Here is a 21,199-nt window from a genome sequence, read left to right on the forward strand (position 1 = left end):
CTCTATGCAAATCACTGAAATCAGATATTGTTTCTAGTTCTAGTTTGATAGGAATGCCATCCTTCAACTGTAAAATTTGAAAGATCGCTCTTATCATTTATCACATCAAAAAATTAATTATCAATTTTATATCTTAAAAAATATAGAAAATTAAATTTTAAGAAGAGAAATAATATCATATGTTAAATAAATATTATTTAACTTGGCCAACAAATAAATACATATTATTTAATTATTTAAATAATAGAAGGTTTTTTTTTCAAAATTTTCATCTTGTACCCCAAAATAAATTGAGCCAACCATAGGCATTGATCACATTAATTAAATTCAAGATACGATTTATTATGAATGTGAAATGAATGAATATCATATTACGTGTTTCAGGAGTATTAAATAATTTTTCATTTATATTGGGTCTCGTCAAGCCAATTAGCCAAATCTCCTCTTGTGTGTAATAAGGCTATCCATGAGTCTGAGTTTACACCTAAATAACGCTTTGTTAACTTAACATCATTTAATAAAATTTGATATGAATTATATTTTGAAAATCTCATAGTTGGATTAGATATAAGCTTATTTCTAATACTCACGTAAAATTTCTTGTTAATCAAATTACCCATTCTAGGAATCATATATATATATATTTTTTTTTGTGTGTATAATTATAAAGTAGGAATGAGATTGAAATAAATATTTGTAAATAATTTTTTTAATATTTTATAAGCATAAGGAAAATAAAGAGATACTGTAATCTATCACACAATTAATATGTCACAAATTATCAAAGAAGAAAAAAGATTGAATAAAAATATTATTGAATTATGTAATATTAACAAAGAGTTAGACTAACTTAAACTAAGATTCTTATTTAAAAAAAAAAGGCCATAAACTAAGATTGCGTTTTAGTCCTTATTAATGGTGCCGTGTTTTCTATGCCAAAATAGTCGTGATTGATAGTGCAAGCTAACCAATCCTTCTTGGTCATTCTGACATTGGTAAAGTCATTTGCAATCTTCGTCGGTGTAACTTCGGAAGACTAAGCAAATTAAGATGACGGGACCTCGAAGACCTGTCCATCTCAATGTCGCAACTTGCACGGGTCTTTGCACATAAATCTTCTGACTGTTTATGATTCGATAGACTTCATTTGCAATAGCGTTCAATAATATTAAGTTGGTCCCGGTGCATTTGAAAATGTTAGATTCACTGGATAACAAAAAGTTCAGTTAGGGTTTTGTTTTGTTTTTCTGTTTTTTGTTTTTGATTTCTGCCGAGTTTGTAGGAAAAAATCACAATCTTCTATACTATCAAGAAGATAAATTAATCATTTATTGGAACAGTTTGATATGATTTTTTGAAACATGTGTCATTCATTTATTAGGTAGTAAATACCAAAACAGATACTAAGTTGGTATTACCAAAACATGGTATACTTTCTCCTATCCAAGGAATGAATGCTTGCCTATAAATACCCCCTGGGCGTTTAGTTGCACAACACAAAATTATAAATACAATTTTATTTTTTCTGTAGACACAAGTCCTAACATCTGTGATTCTCACCTTAACAAGACTGTCATCCACATTAGAGAATTGAGTTAATAGCACTAAAAGCACTAAAAAGTTTATAGTAACAACACCAAAAGCTTGAAACTAAATTGTAGCTCATTATCAAAGGATTTGGCTTGGGTTTAGTACTATGTGTGCTAGATCCAATAAAATGCTGCCATGTGTCCAGAAAATTGCCACAAGTTAGCATCCTATCGAGTCTAGTACATTAGATTCATCAGACCCAAGCTTCTCACTTTATTTAGCTGGCTTCGCATTCTGTCCAACGCTATCAAATTTACAACAACCCAAGATTTTGGCATGTCACTACTATTCACAACATTTTGAATGTTTATCGTAGTTTTTTTTTTTTTTTTTTTTTTTTTTTTTTAAATTTCAATTGGTGGTAGATAGGACTCAAATTTTATGCAAAATAAATTTTTTTTAAACTAAATAATGTTCTTGTATTGTACTCAAACCCTAAAGTCTCCATTATCTTGTTTTTTTCCTCCATTTCTTGACATTTCAGTTTCAAACTCTACCTATGGGTTCTACTACAAACCCAAATTTAAATACTTTGAATAAAAGAACTAAATAAAGGTTCAATTTTACATATATTTTAAGGAAACGTTAACGGTGCCTTTGAGGTAATGGTTAACAATTTATTTAAAGAAATTTCTTATGGGAAAAGAAAAAAAAAATTAATGTTTTGATAGTTTTTTTCATTTCCCATAAAAATAGTGTCAAATTTTTTTAAAAATTGATTATTAACTATTGTTTTAAGAGTACTTATTAACATGACCCATATTTTAAATGCAATCAAGGCAGTAGACGTGAACCAAAAAAGGTTAAATATCAAATAGTAGATGCGCTAAATATCAAAGGTGTACAATCATGCCAATAAAACTTATTCAAGGATAAAGGGCTTAACCAGCAGTACCCAATACAAGATTTACTTAATTATCTTCAAAACCTTAAGGCCTAATCATGTCTTTCGTTTTACCACATCCCATAATAGACGTAGGCAAAGTTCCCACTTTCTCTAGTCCAGCTTCAAATACAATTCCCATGCCCATGTAGAAGTGAAACTCAATATGACAATGGAATAACCAAACACCAGGATTATCAGCTCGAAACCTCAAAGCAGTCCATCCATATGGGTATAGTGGCACAGTATTCCTCATGATTGGATTGATGAGGTTGTAGCTTTTTGTGTCATGTACCTTGTCAAACTTACCTGATCCATAGCCTAAAATCCAGAATTCCTGGCCGTGCATATGCCAAGTATGTGTCTCACTGTGATTAGGTTTCACGGTATTTGCATTTTGAAGAATAAAATCCACTGTGGTATTGAAACCTATCCTATAAATGGAATTGCTAGAAATGGCATTTTTATTTTCTGAAACATCGTATATATCGTAACTCTCAATGTCATTAGTATCCGGAGGTGGGTTTTGATCAAAGGCTTCAGTGACATTATATTTCAGTGCAATAAGGTAAGGAGTGTGAGGAAGACTAAGAGACCTATTATTTCCAGACCAGTGGGGATAACCATTGATCAAGTTTTGTGTGTTGAGAAGCACAATAACCCTATCTGAGATGGGAGGAGGAGCTTGAACAAAGTCATGGTGGGCTTTGATGGCCTGACTTTGAGCCAATTGTGAATCCGTATTGTTCCAAAGAGGACCTGTGGTTGGTTATGTTGGTGGGCATTTATAGTGATAGTTTGGATTGTTATGGAAGATGGCTAGACCAGTTGGGGTTGAGAGCTCCCTGCTAACTACGTTTGTGGTGATCCAATAGTTTCTTGAGGAGTTTTGGTCAGCTTTCACTAGCACGGAGTATGTTTCCCCAGAATTTATGTATAGGTTCTTTGTTACAAATGGCTCAACAAAGCTTCCATCAGCTTCAACAACAGTCATATTATGATCCTGCATCACAAAAATATGTCATGAAGCTTTACGAGATTAATTATCCAACACATTTTGAAAGGAAATTTGTGATTTAGATTAATTAATAAAAATTTATAAGTATAATTAGTATAAAGTAATTTGAATTTTAAATGGCATGACACTTCTAAAAAGTAAAATCAAAACCGGAAATCAATTGGCTTCATTTCAGGTGAATCTAAAAACGATTTGGATTAATTACCTCAATTTCAAAGCTTAGAGCCGATAGAGAAGTCAAGCTGCCAATCCTTAGTCTAAATGATTTTTCAGGGACTACTGTCAAAAAATAGGGAGAACATTCTGGATTTGTTGCATTACAAACTCCTGAATTTACCTCTGATGCAGAGCAGTTGAACCTTCCTCTTCCATTTATTAAGAGTGACTGAAAGGTAAATAATGGAATAGTATCATGGTCTTATGTGACACCACTTGTATAGTTTTATATGTACTGCGATGAAATCTGTTACCTGAGGTTCTCCAATCCAACTATTGGCTTTGAAAGATAAGTTAGTGGCTTGTTCGTAAGTACTACTGTGGTACAAATCTTTTAGAATGATGCTTCCATCGTAATCACAAAGGGCTCAGAAAATCCATTAGGTACTGATACAATAATGAATCCATACAAGCCAGCTGTTATTTGCAATCCATAATCGCATGGTATAGATATGTCCCAGACTACAATTACCAAGACAAAAGGTGTATGAGAAAAAAGGAAAAGAAAAAAGAAAAAAGAAAAAAAGAAAAAAAAGGAGGTACTGAAAATCTGAATGAATATATGTGCAAATTTTGCTAATTTATGACTTACTCTATCAACTACAAACGTGTAATTGAAGGTATCTCCTGGCATAATTGCACATTGAAGTTCTATAAATAAATAGTGTTGTAAAGTGTTTGGTGGTTTTGGCCTAAAGATCTTGCCATGTGGAGAGGGGAAGACTACTAAAAAGAAATGAAGTGTATTTCGTAAAAATAGTTTGAGTGTTGTCTATTGTTTTGACTTATAGTGCTCCATTGCGTGTTTTAATGGATATCCCATATGATGCAAAGTATATTATAAGTTCATTGTTGGGAAGACTCTAATTAAGTAGTTAATATAATATATAGGAAGACCAATTGACCCAAAAACTTAGGCCTATAAGTTTGAGTCAATTATGTTACGTTAACTACTTACTCCTCTCATTATTATTCCATATCGGACTTCACTCACATATAAGACCCCAACATTTATATGAAACAAAATTTATTGTGATAGGTCATGTATATTATTCGTTATATGGTATTATATTTGAGAATAGTTATATTACATGTCATTAAAAATAGAGGAAATGTGAATTATTATGATTGATATGATTCAGTATATGAACATATTGTTTAAGTGAACTCACAAATATGTAATTATTTTGATCAACTTAACTACACTATTATTTCTATATATATATATATATATATATATATTTTTTTTTATCACCTGTATTATTAAATTTGCCTTTTTACTTTGTTGCCTTTTATTTCAATTGCTGCTACAACAGTTAAACTTGGGTAAGAATGTCTTATTCCAAATTAGATGCTTCTTAATATGAACCTAGGAAAATAACCATATAAATTATGAAGACTACTGTATCTTAATGGTATTGTCTGTAAGAACCAAAGTCAACCACTGTTGAGTTCTTTTTTGGGGCAAAAGTTATATTCTTCGACTTATTGGAAAAAAAATTGAAAGTTCAAAAACGTGTATAAATACCTTTGAACGTTTAGAACCCAAATTACAACTTAACTAATTCAAGCAATATGTCAAACAACTAGTGTACGGAAACTTAACATATGCTATACTATGAAATTGGTAAAAACTATCTAAGCCAAAACAAAACACAATCCTCAGCAGAGAATAAAAAGGTAAAGATAGAGAGGAAGGAAGATGCAAACACAAAGACAACACGCGATGTGTTATCGAAGAGGAAACCGAAGCCCTCGGCGTAAAACTTCTCCGCCGCCCTCCAAGCGGTAAACAATCCACTAGAAAATAAAGTTGGGATACATGGACAGCAATAGACCCTTCAAGCCTAATCTACCTAATGCACCTAAGCCCTCCAAGCTTTTTGCTCCAACGAGGTTGCGCCGAACCTTTTTCTTTTCTAGCTTCCCGGATTCCGCTACTAGACCGTAGCATCAACCAATGAAGATTGGTTCCTTCCTAACTGCTTCCCAGAAATCCAAACAGCTGTCTCACAGTGATGATGATGGTGAGAACCAGGTTTGGTATAATGCCTCTTAAGGATTTGACAATGGAGAGGAAGAGAGTTGAGGAATTTGAAGAGACTCTAATGTATAGATTGTGGGTGAATCAATCTTGTTTTTCTTTAGGGTTTCTCTCTCAAAATTCTCTCTAGAAGCCCCCTCACAATCGTGGGTAAAAGGGGTATTTATACTGGAGTGGGAGAGGAATGTGAAACGTCAGGTTTTTACAAAACAGGGGTGGCTCGCGGCTTGACCTCGCGGTTTAACTAAGTCACGAGATCCAGTCGCGAGATAACTGTATGGCCAGTTGTCCTGTTTTGTCCTGTAGTGTTCTAGCTTGCATGACTATTCACCTTCCAGCATGCTTGGCACGTGTGCTGCGTCTGGCGGCTTGCAGCCACGAGTCACCCGCGAGGCCTAGCCGCGAGTCTCTGTTTTCTTGCACACTCTTGAGCAATCTTCACTCTATTTCACTCATTACCCTTACATCAAACCCACCTAAATACAGGGTTACTAAATGCTGAATTACAAGCAAATTTGGCACGGAATAAAGCCAATTAGATGGTTGAATAAATTCAACCTTACAAAAATGAACCATATAAATTTCCTTTTATATTAATATAATTAGTTCATCACTTATAAAAAATTAATATGCAAAAATGAATACATATGATGTATCACATTTAGCACATTAAAATAAATTAACATGCAAAAATGAATACATACGATGAGTTGCTTTAAGCTACCTACCACTTTATGTGACGAGTTGACGGGGATGGTAAAGCAATTCTGGTGAGGGAAAGTGAAAAATGAAAAGAAGCTGGCAGTGATGAGCTAGGAGAAGATGTGTTTGCCAAATGAAAAAGGTGGAATGGGTTTTAGGAACCTGTAGTTGTTCAACCTTGCCCTCTTGGCAAAGCCAGGATGGAGATTACAAACGAACTCGTCCTCACTCTTATACCAAGTCTATAAGGCCAAGTACTTCCCACAATATGATTTTATTGAGGCTAGTCTGGGGAGCCAACCATCCTTTGGATGGAGAAGCATCTGGGTAGCCCAAGACATGGTTAAAAGGGGGTTAAGATGGCAGGTGGGTGATGGAGAAAAGATTCAGGTTTGGAAAGATAAATGGCTTCAAAAGCCTAACACTAATAGAGTCGTTACACCGGAAAGCACAAGTCAGCAAGTGGCAAGGGTTTGCAACCTGATTGATGGGAACAAAAAGGAATGGAAGAAAGATCTGATTCGCCATTATTTTCTTCCCCAAGATGTGGAAGCTACCCTAAGTATCCCTCTAAGTACTCACGGAGGAAGGGATCGTATGATATGGTTGGAAACTAAAAATGGGAAATTCTCAGTAAGGAGTGCTTACAAACTGGCCCAAGTTATGCAGTCTGATGGTACTACACCTGAAAGCTCCGACCCTACTGCCTTAAAACAAACATGGAGGTACCTCTGGGAGATGAAAGTGCCAAACAAGATCAAACATTTCACCTGGAAAGCATGCAAGAATATCTTAGCCACCAAAGAGAACCTGAAGAAGAGAAATATCACTAAAGACTGCATCTGTGGGTCATGAGGAAAAGCAGCTGAATCCACTTGCCACCCATTTTTGGCTGTGTGACAAAGCCAAAGAGACCTGGTCTTCAAGCAAGCTGGTCATTCCGTTTGAGATCAACCCAAAGTGGACGTTTATGGATGTGATGTGGCAATTACAAAGATGGACGAAAACATACCCAGGTTTGGAATATGGAAGGATAGAAACATTGCCAGACACGGTGTAAAACGCAGAGAAGGAAAAGCCATTGTTATGAGCTTGTTGAGGGTGCTGGATGAGTTTCAGGCGGCAAATGTGCAACCTTTGGTGCTTACAAGGCAGCCTCCAAATGAGACAAAATGGAGACCTCCACAACCGGGTCACTATAAAGTAAATGTTGATGGAGCCGTATTTGCGAAAAAGAAGCTGGTGGGTGTCGGAGTGATAATACGAGATTCAGCGGGTATGGTGATTGCCGCGCTCAGCAGAAAGCTTGCTCTTCCTTTAGGAGTGTTGGAAACAGAAGCCAAGGCGATGGAAGTTGGGGTTCAATTCGCATTGGATGTTGGGGCAAGGGATCTAACGCTGGAGGGAGACTCACTATGCATCTGCAACGCGCTTCAAGGACTGGGCGAGGCGTCGTCTTCAGTGCACAACTTTGTCACTGGAACGCTCCACCTTGCAAAAGGTTTTAGGAATGCTGCTTTTTCACATACAAAAAGTCCGGCGAATGTGCCGGCCCACTTTTTGGCCCAACATGCAACTAATGTAGAAAATTACGTTGCATGGCTAGAGGAGTGCCCTAGTCACGTAGAGCTGGCATGCACTAATGATGTTTCCTCTCTTTCAATTAATGAATAAAAAGTCAAGTATTCTCATCACAAAAAAAAAAAAAAAAAAAAAAAAAAAAAAAAAAAAACACTATAAGTCTTTGCTAAATAGAAAAGAATATTAAAAGTAATTTCAAAAAATGATTAAAAGTTTTGCTTGACGTTAAATGCATCACATCTTAATACCTTAGTATATTGCAAAATGGAATAAAATACCTGGAACAAAATTATTAGTTGAGAACTTGGGAAAATTCTCACCGAAATTACATATAAGTAAATATATGTTCTAGCTAGTTGGTAATCTGTTCAATGTATAGGAAAGTTAATCATTATACAATTTTTTTAATTATTTTTTGTTTTTTTTTCTTTTTATAAGTATGAAATTTGATTTCTAAAAAGATTATATGAAATATGATAACTATGGTAGCTATATATTTTATAAATAATTTGATAATTTGGGGAATGAGAATTAAATCTTGGATGTCTATGTTGAAAACAACAGGAAGTATGAACCAATCGAACTTCAATGCTCTTGTCTATGGTTGCTATTAATAGACATATATTATGATTGTGTTTGTATATATATATATATATATATATATATATGTATTCTAGCATCATACATTTATTAGGGTTTATGTGACACAGTATTTTGAAACCAAATAAAAGTCAAACGTCTTCAATATTAAATTTATAAAGGGCTTGTGTTATGAATCACTCATTTTTTGACTTGTTATAGTGATTGTTCAAGTATTTGATTAGTTAAATAGACACTTAATGTATCATTTATGTATGGATAAATGTGGCTATGTATATCAATATATATATATATATATATATATTAGGGAAGATCAATAATTAATACAGTGCAAGTGGATTGAGTTTTATCATTTAGTTTGAAATATTTTTTTATAAAAATAACAAAATAAAATGTTCACATCTATCTCTATTGACAATTGATAACGACAACTAATAATGAACTATCATATAACAATTACAAAATAAGAAAAATTGTGAAAGAAAATTGTAAAACTTCATGTATTTGCTAGTGTTTTTTTATTTTTTAATAACTCAATATACTCAAATTCTTTTTTATTATATTTTGTTAATTTAAGTTTCTTAATAATCCCCTAAAAAAAAATTCTTGGAACTACCACAAATTACTTAAATTAATCATTATTATTCAAAATTAAGAAAGGTTCAAAACTAACACTTAAAAAAATAAATAAATAACTTTTGTAGTTTTTAAATCCGAGGTTTAAAAACTTGACAAATGAAATAGAATAATTATTAGCTAATCACAGGGTACAATGAGGTAGTGTTTGTTTCTTGTTATTATTATTTGGGTTATGCTAACGAGTGTCCTTAGTGCATTGGTTAACAATTTAGTTAAATAAATTTTTTATGAGAAAAGAAAAAAAAAATAGTTTTGACAGTTTTTTTTCATGAATTTCCTATAAAATTGATATCAAAACTTTCTTAAAATGAATTGTTAACTAAAGCTCTAAGAGCACTCATTAACATTTCTCTTATTATTTTTCTATTGTATTTATTTCTCTTATTATTTTTCTATTGTATTTATTTCTCTTACATGTATGGCAAATATTACTAATTAATCATAAATGTGAAAACAAGTGAATAGTGTGTCACTGCATACTAAGAGTACTTGATAATTTTACAAGAAGATAAATAGATAATAGCACTACCTGTCGGATTCCATGCCAATGCACTGCAACATTCTCAGGTGTCATACCGTTTGTAAGCTTTCCAACGACTGTATCCCCTTGTTGTGCATATATCGTAGGCCCCGGAGATTCTCCGTTGATAGTCATACCTAGCTTCTTATAGCAATCCGGAGATTTATAGGCATACCTGACCTCCCAGTCGTAAAATTGAGTTCCTGCCATAACAGTTTGAACATTTATTGAAGAAAGAATATGTAAGGCAAGCAAACTCGTCAAAATTCTTCTACACTGTAGTGTCTCATCCATGTTTGGAATTCTTATAGCTCAGAAAGCTCACTAAAACTATAAATTAACTAAGTAGCTAGGTACTGTGTATGAAATTTCATTACAAGACTGGTCATCTATTTATAGGAAATGTCCAAGCTTTTGCGAAGCCTGAGTGGTTAACCATATAAAATTGGCTTATTCATCAAAAACAATCAAAATACCGGTGATAATTTAATGTCCAAAAAAGGATGTGAGAACAGAAAGACTTTTGGTTCACGTGTAAAATGCCCACCGACTACGCCCCCACTTCTTTATTGCGTTTTCATCAGAAATAATCTAAAATAGCGATGATTCTTTCTTTAAATAATTTCCTAAAACAAGAGACTAAAAGACTTTTAGTCCTTGTGAGAACGAAAACACTTATTGAAATTATTGGTTATAGCCTTAAACTATAATTCCACTTAGTATCTTTTTGTTGGTCCTGAATTTTAACAAATCCACAATTACATTAAATTTTTTTCTTATTTTCTTCACACTTGTAAATTTTTTGGAAGATCTAACGTAAATAGATATGTTATCAATAAAATTAAGTTTCAAACTTTCGTAATATAAATTATGTATAAAAAATAATTTTATAATTCTAAGGAGATACATCAATATAAACTTAAAACTAGCCTCTAAACACACGCTCACGCATGTGTTCAGAAGCTATTTTTTTGGTAAAGGTTAAAAATTTGCATTCATTATAATTTGGAATTATTATTTTTTCAATCACAAAATTACTTAGGGGTGTGATGAGAGTTATACGTTTTGGATGAAATAATTTTTTCATCACACCCCTTGGTTTTTTGTAATTAGGAAATATAGTAATTGCAAATTATAATAGATGCAAATTATTAACTTTTACCAAAAAAATAGAAGAGCTTTTAAGCTTGTGTGAGCACATGCTCAGAGGTTAGTTTTCTTAATTAACTTGAATCAATGCACTTTTTTGGTGCATTACTAAAATTAATATGTACCTTTAAGTCTTTAACCCATGCAATCTTGATACAATTCATTATCAATATTTACTTTGCAAAATTGTGCTAGACAAATTTCAATATTTCATTGATAAAATTTTATATTCAATACAATTTTGTTAATCAAATCGTTGCAAAATACTATCATGTTTCATGACTTAATTAGTTATTGAAATGGATCCTCTCATACATAACATTGATATTTTTCCCAAAAATAATTCACTTGGAATATCACTTTAAAAATTAAATTCCTAGTTTTCAAATAAGTTACTTTTCCTTAATCAATCTATTCCTTAATGCAGAGTATTATTTTAGGAAATGGTTTTGTTCCAAATCGATTTGGAAGAACTTTTTTCAAACTCGCTATATGGCAATTGAAACAATTATCAATGTATAATGTTATTTAAATGACTATTTTAATGAATTGTGTGATTTATTTAAATAATATATATGGATAGCCTTTTCACTTATTTTTATATTTTTTTGTGAGTCTCACATTACTTTTTATCTCAACTTTATTTCAAATAATTTAAGTTTCAATTTTTTGTAAATAAGTCAGTTTTTATTTATTTATTTATTTTTATTTTTTTTGTCTCACGTATGCAAATAAACTATTTGAAATATGTAATTCTCAAGCGGGCACTATAAAATAAAATAAACTATTGTAACTTTCATGATTAACTTCCTAACTCTCACACAAAAAAAAAAAAAAAAAAAAAAAAAACTGCTATTTTATCTACACGTGAAGACTTATTCTATGCAACTGTGCATTGCCACCGAAATCCAAGTTTTCAACAATAATCCCAGTAGAAAAAAAGAAAAAAAAATGAAAATGTAGAGTTGTACATCAACTCGTGATGCAGTGGATGACAACCCCAGAGTCCATGCTCCCTTTGTGTCTCTCTCTTCACTCTTTTCACTACAATCCTCCCTTCATCCCTTTTGCCGCATTAGTTTTGCTAGATTGGAACACATCTCCAACCTTAACTCACGGGTGAAAAAAAAAAAGATAGAATGTGTGAGATCAAAAACTAAAGCAAAATAGAACATAATAGATGTGAAGACTTGTCTAAAGCAATATAAAATTTTGACGTTGTTTCAATTTGATCATCTCTGAATTTAAGATTCTTCAAATTGCTTCTATTTTCAACATCCGCCCTCAAACGAAAGGGGGAGGAATCCACCAAGAGTTTGCATCTGAGAAGAAGAAACAGAGGAGCAGATAAAGGCTTGGTAAAGATATCAGCCAAATTGTCTTTACCTGAGACAAATCCAGCACACAAATCTTTGCGTGACACTTTCTCACAGACATAGTGATAATCAACCTCGAGATGCTTGGTACGAGAGTGAAACACAGGATTAGAAGACAAAGCAATGGTAGAGATATTGTCACACCACAACACAAGGACATGAGAAAGAAACACCTTTGAGTTCTTTGAACAAAATGCGCAGCCAGGACAACTCAGCAGCAGTAGTAGCCAAAGCACGATACTCTGCCTCAGTGGAGGATCTGGACACTATGCTTTGCTTTTTGGAAGACCAAGAAATGGGATTAGGACCAAGGAAAACAAGTAAACCAGTAGTAAAGCGACGATCAGAAGGGTTTCTTGCCCAATTAGCATTAGAGAAGGCAGTGAGAGTTAAAGGACTAGGGGAAGGATGAATGCCATGATGCAAAGTGCCCCTAACATAACTTAGGACACGTTTAGTAACTTCCAAATGAGTAGAAGTAGGATTACTCATAAATTGACAGAGCTGATGAACACTGAAGAAGAGGTCAAGCCGTGTAAAAGTCAGATATTGGAGTGCTCCAACATACACTCCTATGCACAGAAGGATCAGATAGAGCAACACCCTCATGAGGAACCAACCTGGTTGAAGGACAACAAGGAGTTTTGGTGGGTTTGGAATTCTCCATGTGAAACCTATGAAGTACATCTAAAGCATACTTGGACCGTGTGAGAGAAAGGACAAACTTAGCCTTGGTGATCTAAATTCCCAAAAAATAGTTAAGTGGCCCTAAGTCTTTAAGCTCAAAAGCGTGACTGAGAGCAGAGATAAGATGATCAACTTGAACTAAGCTATTACCAGTAACAATAATATCATCCACATATAACAAAAGATAAATGGTAGTACCAGAAGTATGAAACATGAAGAGAGAACTCTCTGCAACAGAGGCAATGAACCCAAGATGGAGAAGATGAAAAGAAAATCTCTCAAACCAAGCCCTAGGAGCTTGCTTAAGACCATAAAGAGATTTGTGCAACTTGCAAACATAGGAAGAATGTTTGGGATCTTCATACCCAGGAGGCTATACCATATGAACCTCCTTCTTAAGAAAGCCATGTAGAAAGGTATTGGAGACATCACGTTGCCTAAGAGACTAGTTGCAGCTCACTGCTATAGCTAAGATAAGCCTCACAGTTGCTGGTTTGATGATAAGACTGAATGTCTCTTGGTAATCAATACCTACTTGTTGATGAAACCCCTTAGCCACAAGTCTAGCCTTATACCTTGATATGGAACCATCACTGTTAAGCTTAAGCTTATAAACCCATTTACAACCAATGAAATTGACATTAGGAGAAGTTGGAACCAAGGACCAAGTATGTTGTCTCTGGAGTGCCTAAAATTCAGCATCCATAGCCTCACACCATTTGGGGTATTTGGAAGCAATCCTATAAGTGGGTGGTTCAGTAAAAGTGTAATCTAGAATTGTTTTGTAACATAATTTGGAATTAGGCTTAGTAATCCCACTCTTAGACCTAGTTTGCATAGGATGATGGTTTAAGGTAAGGTTGTGGAAGGGCAATAACAGGTGGATCAGACTGAGATGAAGCATACTCAGGTAAAGGGAATGAGGAAGTAGGCTGATAGACATGGTCAGAAGGTGTATCTAAGTGAGAAGAATAAGATTGAGATGAGGCAAGAAGTGGAAGAGAAGAAGACTGAGAAGAGACATTACCAGGAAAAGCAACAAGAAAAGAGGGATGATTGAGAGAATGGAGATATAACTGATTTGAGAGCCAGAGTGTATCAAAAGGAACATGGGAAGAAGTGGGATCAGATGTAGATACAGTGAGAGTAGAGAAAGGGAATTTTGACTCATTGAAAACAACATGCCTAGAGATGTAGAAACATTTAGGGCTGATATCAAGACATAGATAACCTTTGAAACCAGTGGGGTAACCAAGAAAGATACATTCCACAGTCCTAGGTTCAAGCTTGTGACTTCTAAGGTTAGGATAACAAGCATAGCAAAAAACTTTAAGCTGTGAGAGGTCAGGTTTTGTGGAATATAACTTGAACTAAGGAGAGTGAAAATTCAGAATTGAGGTAGGAAGGAGATTGATCAAGGAAACAGCTGTTTGAATGGCATATGACCAATAAGAAGAAGGTATAGAGGCTTGAGACAAAAGAGTGATAGATGTCTCAATAAGATGTCTGTATTTTCTCTCAACAAGGCCATTTTGTTGAGAAGTATAAGGGCAAGAGAGCTGGTGAATGATACCTTGTATAGATATGTTTTACAAACATTAGAGATATATTCACCACCCCCATCTGACCTGAAAATCTTGATTTTTGTAGAAAATTGAGTTTCAACCATAGCCTTAAAATGAGTAAATTTGGTAAAGACCTCAGATTTAGACTTAGGCAAATAAAGCCATGTAAATCTGGTATAATGATCAACAAAGAGAACATAGAATCTAAAGCCATCAATAGAATTAACAGGTGTAGGACCCCATAAATCTGAATGCATAAGTTCAAAAGGAAAAGAGGCAACAAATTGAGAATTTGGAAAAGATTGATTATGTATTTTACCATACAAACAGTGTGTACAAGTATGGTCAACAAAATTACACTTATTCAAAACAGAATTGACATTTGGAAATAGAAGTTTGAGCACTTGATCATGAGGATGACCAAGTCTCTTGTGCCAAAGAGACTTATTGACAATAGACAGATTGACAACAGAACAACTAGCAACATTGTTGTAAACCTTAGAAGGCAAAGAAAGTTGAGAAGCCCTTTAAGGATAGATGGGATAAACTCCATCTTCACTCTTGCCTTGGTACAAAACCTTCCCTGTGGCCAAAGCCTAAATGAAAAGTACATTCTCATCAAAATAGCACCAACAACTATTGTCATGACAGATTTTATGAACTAAGGCAAGATTTGAGGCAATGGAAGGAACCCTAAGAACATTATTGAGATGAATATTTGATTTAATGAAGGGTATAAGAACATTACCATTGTGTGCAATAGGAAGATTTTGGCCATTTCCTACAGTGAGGTGATTGAGGCTGGCTGTGACATGGTCTATTGTAGCACTATCAACAAGCTAGGGCTAGTCTTGAATGAGGCAAGCATTGAAAGCAGTGGCCATTGTTGCAAGTTTGGTAGGAGGATGCTTCCCTTGATAGGCATAATCCATCCTACAGTAGCAATCTAAAGTAGTATGGCCTAATTTACCACAAATCTGACAAAATGGTCTCTTTGACCTTGGACTAGCATTAGGTTGAAATTGCTGAAACTAATTGGACCACATTCTTCAATGGCTATAGGCTCTAGATTTGCAAGTGATGGGAGTTTGTCACACCAATGAGAGGTTGAAGCTGTTGTTGAAGATGGTCTAAGCATAGGACTGATTCTCAGTGATTCTCGGTGGTCTCTGTGTTGTGTTTGTTGTGCCTCATTGTTCTTTGTGAGAGTTAGAGAGAGAAAGAGAGAGAGCAAGTAAGAGAGAAAATGAAGGAAAATGAAAACCATGAAACACTGAAATGTTTGAGGGTTTTTTTTTTTTTTTTTTTTTTGGGGGCAAGGGGGGAAGGGCTGGGTTGAATTTGGGTATATTGTTTTTGGGTTAAATGGGTCTCAATGGGTTTTTAGTTAAAATCCAATAATCATTGAGTCTAATTGGGTTAATGCCCATTTAACCTAACTAATAATTGGGTGGGTTTGGGTTTAATTAGGGTGGGTGAGTTTGGGTGGGCAAATGGGTTTGGGCTTACTTTGGCACCCCTACTTACTCTATCAACTACAAACGTGTAATTGAAGGTATCTCATGGCATAATTGCACATTGAGTCACCCCTTTAGTTACATCATACCAAGGTTTTCATGCTATGGCAAATTGAACACATTCAAAATTGCATTGAAAAATAAATGTTAATAGTTTGAAACAAATTCCTTTTCTAATTTTCTTTGGGTTTTCTTGTAATTAAGTGGAGAGAAATTTAATTCTTATAAAAAAAATAAAGTAATTTTGTATTTCTTATCCACTAAAAACTTTACCGCTATTCGAAAAAGATATAGATAGATAGTGAAGTCCTATATCCCTAGGCCTATGACTCAATGTTCAACAGTGCCCTCGTGCTACTACAATAACAGCTATGAATCACCAATTCCCCTACTTCCAAGAGTGGACAACACTTTGGTTGTACACTCTTACCCCTTTTCTTTGGGAGATAGTGTTGTAAAGTGTTTGGTGGTTTTGGCCTAAAGATCTTGCCATGTGGAGAGAGGGGAAGACTACTAAAAAGAAATGAAGTGTATTTCATAAAAATAGTTTGAGTGTTGTCTATTGTTTTGACTTAGAGTGCTCCATTGCGTGTTTTAATAGATATCCCATGTGATGCAGAGTACATTATAAGTTTATTGTTGGGAAAACTCCAATTAAATAGTTTTTTATTTTTTATTTTTTATGAGATCCAATTAAATAGTTAATATAACATATAGGGAGACCAGTTAACCCAAAAACTTAGGCTTATAAGTTTGAGCCAATTATGTTATATTAACTATTCATTCCTCTCATTATTATTCCATATTGGACTTCACTCACACATATAACCCCAACATTTATATGAAATAATATTTATTGTGATAGTTCATGTATATTATTCATTATATAGTATTATATTTGAGAATAGTTATATTACATGTCATTAAAAATAGTGGAAATGTCAATTATTATGATTGAGATGATACATATTGTTTAAATGAACTCCCAAATATGTAATTATTGTGATCAACTTAACTGCATTATTTTTTCTATATTTTTTTTATCACATGTATTATTAAATTTGCCTTTTTACTTTGTTGGCTTTTATTTCAATTTCTGCTACAACAACAAAACTTGGGTAAGAATGTCATATTCCAAATTTGATGCTTCTTAATATGAACCTAAGAAAATAACCATATAAATTATGATGACTCTTGTATCTTAATGGCACTTTCTAGAAGAACCAAAGTCAAGCACTATTGAATTCTTTTTTTTTTTTTTTGGAGGGGGGGGGGGGGGCAAAAGTTGTGTTCTTCGACTTATTGGAAAAAAAAATGAACCATATAAATTTCCTTTTATATTAATAATTAGTGCACCACTTATAAAAAATTAATATACAAAAATGAATACATATGATGTATCACATTTAGCACATTAAAATAAATTATTACTTTATGATAAAAGAAAACACTATTACTCTTTGCTAAATAGAAAAGAATATTAAAAATAATTTGAAAAAATGATTAAAAGTTTTGCTTGATGTTAAATGCATCACATCCCGAAACCTTAGTATATTGCAACATGGAATAAAATGTCCGGAACAAAATTATTAATTGAGAACTTGGGAAAATTCTAAACAAAATTATATATAATTAAATATATGTACTAGTTACCACCTGTTCAATGTATAGGAAAGTTCATCATTATATGATTTTTTTTTTTTTTTTTTTGGTGTATAAGAACGAAATTTGATTTCAAAAAAGATTATATGACATTTGATAATTATGGTAGCTCTATATTTTATAGATGATTTGATAAGTGAGGGAATGAGATTTGAACCTTGGATGTTTATGTTGAAAGCAACAGGAAGTATGAACCAATCGAGCTTCAATGCTCTTGTCTATGGTTGCTATTAATAGACATATATTATGATTGTGTTTGTATATTAAATTTTATATATTCTAGCATCATACATTTATTAGGGTTTATGTGACATAGTATTTTGAGACCAAATAAAAGTCAAACATCTTCGGTGTTAAATTTATATAGGGTTTGGGTTATGAATCACTCATTTTTTGACTTGTTAGTCTTTGGTTGACATTACCCATGGACATCATCAATTTACGTTGTGGGAGGGGGGGAGATAATACTTTTGGAGAGACTTCAATTAAATAATTAATATAACATATAAGAACTCAACTTTACCTAAGAACTTAGAACTATGAGTTTGAACTAAATTACTTATCACGGGCAGCGCTACAAGTACTTTAAGGGGTTTAGATGAACCCCCTAACCTAGAATATATATATAATTTTTATCAGTTAGTTAGCTACTAAAAATATTTTTCACATCTTGATCACATATCTGCCTAGTCCAAAATAAAACGACAACATATATCAACCCATTCCAAAATCAAACAACAACACAAATCACAAATCTCTCTCTCTCTCTCTCTCCCCAATTTTAAGGGTAAAGAGTGAGTGTTATTTGTGAATTTTGAGTATTTCTCTCTTTATTATAAATTTATAATACACACACACACACATATCTGTGAGTGTGTGTTTGATATCTGCATTATTATTATTATTATTATTATTATTATTATTATTATTATTATTATTATGAATTGTGATGTTTGTGAATGTGTGCATGTATAGTTTAAATATAGAATAAAGAATTCAGCAAAAAAAAATTTATAATCTAACTTTATATAATTTAATCATTTTGAAATACAGATGTTTGTGTATTGTTATTATATTATAATAATGTTTTGTTATAAAGCTAATAATTGTTTAAGCATTTGATTGGTTAAATAGAAACTTAATGTATCATTTATATATGGATAATCATGGCTATGTGTATCAATATTTATATTTTAGGGAAGATCAATAAGTAATACAATGCAAGTGGATTCAGTTTTATTATTTAGTTTAAAATATTTTTTTATAAAAACAACAAAATAAAATGGTCACATCTATTTCTATTGACAATTGATAACGGCAACTGATAATGAACTATTATATAACGATTACAAAATATGAAAAATTGTGAAGGAAAATTGTAAAACTTCATGCATTTGCTTCTTTTCTTTTCTTTTTTTCAATAACTAAATTTACTCAAATTAATTTTTGTTACTTAACTTATTCATTATTAATCAATATGAGATTACATTCATACGTATTAATACTATTGTCTTCTTTGTATGTTTTTATTTTTGAGTTTGGCTTACTTCCAATACTTTTTTAATTGGAAGTGTTCTTTTGTTTTCAATACATAATAGCAAGTGGTAGTGAGTTTTAATCTCCACATTTTATTTAGTTAGTAAGTGATATGACAATTTCTCATTAAAATAAAAGGAAATTTATGTTAAAAAAGTACTGGAGGTAAACCAAATTATTATTATTTTTTTTCATCTAGATGCTATTCCATTGGCCCCAAACTCCAACAATTAAAAATCAAGTATCACAAAAATTAAGAAAGGTTCAAAACTAACCTTTTTTTTTAAAAAAAAAAAATAATAATTTTCGTAGTTTTAAAATGTGAGGTTTAAAAACTTGATGGATGAAATAGAATAATTATTAGCTAGTCACAGTGAGGTGGTGTTTTTTTTTTTTTTTTTTTTTTTTTTTAAATTGTGGTGGTGCTTGTTTCTCTAACATTTATGATAAATATCACTAATTAATCATAAATATGAAAAAAGTGAATGGTATCTGAGATTACCTAATAATTTTATAATTTTAAAAGAAGATAAATAGATAATAACACTACCTATCGGATTCCATGCCAATGCACTGCAACATTCTCAGTTGTCATACCATTTGTAAGCTTTCCAACGACTGTATCCCCTTGTTGTGCATATATCGTAGGCCCCGGAGATTCTCCGTTGATAGACATACCTAGCTTCTTATAGCAATCCGGAGATTTATAGGCGTAGCTGACCTCCCAGTCATAAAATTGAGTTCCTGCCATAACAGTTTGAACATTTATTGAAGAAAGAATATATAAGGCAAGCAAACTCGTCAAAATTCTTCTACACTGTAGTGTCTCAACCATGTTTGGAATTCTTATACCTCAGAAAGCTCACTAAAACTATAAATTAACTAAGTAGCTAGGTACTGCGTATGAAATTTCATTACAAGACTGGTCATCTATTTATAGGAAATGTCCAAGCTTTTGCGAAGCCTGAGTGGTTAACAATATAAAATTGGCTTATTCATCAAAAACAATCTAAATACCGGTGATAATTTAATGTCCAAAATGGATGTGAGAACAGAATGACTTTTGGTTCATGTGTAAAATGCTCACCGACTACGCCCCCACTTCTTTATTGCGTTTTCATAGAAATAATCTAAAATACTTAATTTCCTAAAACAAGAGGTTAGAACGAAAAGACTTTTGGTCCATGTGAGAACGGAAATACTTATTGAAATTATTGGTTACAGCCTAAGACTACAGTTCTCAATATCTTTTTGTTAGATGTGAATATTAACAAATCTGAAAGTTCAAATATGTGTACAAACACCCTTGAACGTTTAGACCCCCAAATTACAACTTACAACTTAACCAATTCAAGCATTATATCAAAAAACTAGTATGCGAAAACTTAACATAAGTTATAATATGGAATTGGAAAAACTATCTAAGCCAAATTAAAAACACAACCCCACAGCAGTTGATAAAAGGCAAAGATAAAATGGAAGGAAGATGCAAACACAAAAACAACACGCGATGTGTTATCGAAGAGGAAACCGAAGCCCTCGGCGTAAAACCTCTCCGCCGCCCTCCAAGCAGTAAACAATCCACTAGAAAATATAGTTGGGATACATGGACAACAATAAACCCTCCAAGCCTAATCTATCAAGTGCACCTAAGCCCTCCAAGTTTCTTACTCCAACGAGATTGCGTCGAACCTTTTTCTTTTCTAGCTTCCCGGATTCCGCTACTAGACCGTAGCATCAAACAATGAAGATTGGTTCATTCCTAACTGCTTCCTAGAAATCCAAACAGCTCTTTCACAGTAATGAAAATGGTAAGAACAAGGTTTGGTAAGATGCCTCTCAAGGATTTGACAATGGAGAGGAAGAGAGTTGAGGAATTTGAAGAGACTCTAATGTATAGATTGTGGGTGAATC

At 33.0% G+C, this 21,199-nt stretch overlaps 1 pseudogene; it reads right to left on the minus strand.

Moving 5' to 3' along the window:
• Window positions 1-2,519: 2,519 nt before the first annotated feature.
• Window positions 2,520-20,120, minus strand: LOC115985946 (annotated as a pseudogene).
• Window positions 20,121-21,199: the final 1,079 nt, after the last annotated feature.

This window comes from Quercus lobata, chromosome 4 (genome assembly GCF_001633185.2).
Source record: "Quercus lobata isolate SW786 chromosome 4, ValleyOak3.0 Primary Assembly, whole genome shotgun sequence".
In the NCBI taxonomy this organism is placed as follows: domain Eukaryota; kingdom Viridiplantae; phylum Streptophyta; class Magnoliopsida; order Fagales; family Fagaceae; genus Quercus; species Quercus lobata.